Raw genomic sequence first — 1296 nt, 5'->3', positions numbered from 1 at the left:
GAAAAACGTCATTCTTCAAGTTATAGGGTCAATATTTTACAGTGTAATAACTTTAAAGTTTTACTTTACTTTTGACATTAGCATAGTGATATTGTCATAAAAATGGTTAAATGGGAAAGTATCAAAGTATCAAAGCTACCCATTTATACTGACAGTTAATGTTCACACTCAGGTTTAACCAGGTAATTCTCCCCTATCAGGCACACAAGCAGATCTAAGCTCATGGCAGCTATACATTTTTTTTTTTTGGGCCACTTGGGGGCAGCACAAACAAGTAGTGAACACAACCATTACCTTTTAAGTTGATATGGCGATCTTGTTAGCAAACGGTTGCTTATTTGCACCTACAGCATTTACGGAGCAACATTAGCTCCACTATGTTCACGAGCTAGCTAACCGTGTCTGTCTGCCGTTTGGTACTGAGCAGGTAGTGTATGTGGGTTTTTAGAGCTTTTTCACAGCTGCCTGCTGCGGCTGATAACGACGCTATGAGAGCGGTGAGAGGATTCAGATTCAGGTGCTAACTCTCTGTAGGTTCATCACTACGTCCGGCACCTTTCACATTGTCACATTGTTTTAATTTTGTCATTTGATACATTATTATTATAAGAATATCAATTACAGACTTCAATATTCATCCTCTTTTTGTCAAAATGAGTTTTTCATCTGAGGTTCAAAGTTCATTCTTGAACTTGGAAACAGCAGTTGAGAAAACAATCTCACCACAAGGTCTGTTTGGAAGCTTTCGGTTATATAACATGATCTTCATCAATAGATGTTTGATGAAGGAGTTTGATCAGTTGTCAAAGAATTGTAGATGTTCAAAATTTCCATTTAAGGACTTCTTGTCCATTTTAGCTTAAAATCTGAGAATGAAGATCATGTGATTGAAAGCTCCACAACAGCTACTAAATGGACCTTGTGGTGAGATTGTTTTCTCAACTGTTTTCAAGGTCAAGAATGAACGTTGAACCTAAGCTTTTAAGCCAACATGGATGAGAAGCCCTGAAAGTGCTAAAAAAACCCTGGAAATTTGAAGATATACAACTCCACAACAACCGGACAAACTCCGTCTGCTGATGAAGATCATGTGATCTGATCGAAAGTCACAGAACTAGTCAACGGATTCTGTGGTGAGAAGTTATTTACATGTGGTATTGCAGCTTTGTAGGAAATGATTTGAAAACTTCCTTGTGTTGGTGCATTCAAGGACACAACAGTTTATGCATAATGACTCCTTTAATGGACTCTACACTTCACCATGCAGAAAAGGATCTAGATATGTGTAGCAAATCA

The sequence above is a fragment of the Siniperca chuatsi genome, linkage group LG2 (genome assembly GCF_020085105.1).
Source record: "Siniperca chuatsi isolate FFG_IHB_CAS linkage group LG2, ASM2008510v1, whole genome shotgun sequence".
NCBI classification, from domain to species: Eukaryota; Metazoa; Chordata; class Actinopteri; order Centrarchiformes; family Sinipercidae; genus Siniperca; species Siniperca chuatsi.
This window is presented reverse-complemented; position numbering follows the sequence as displayed.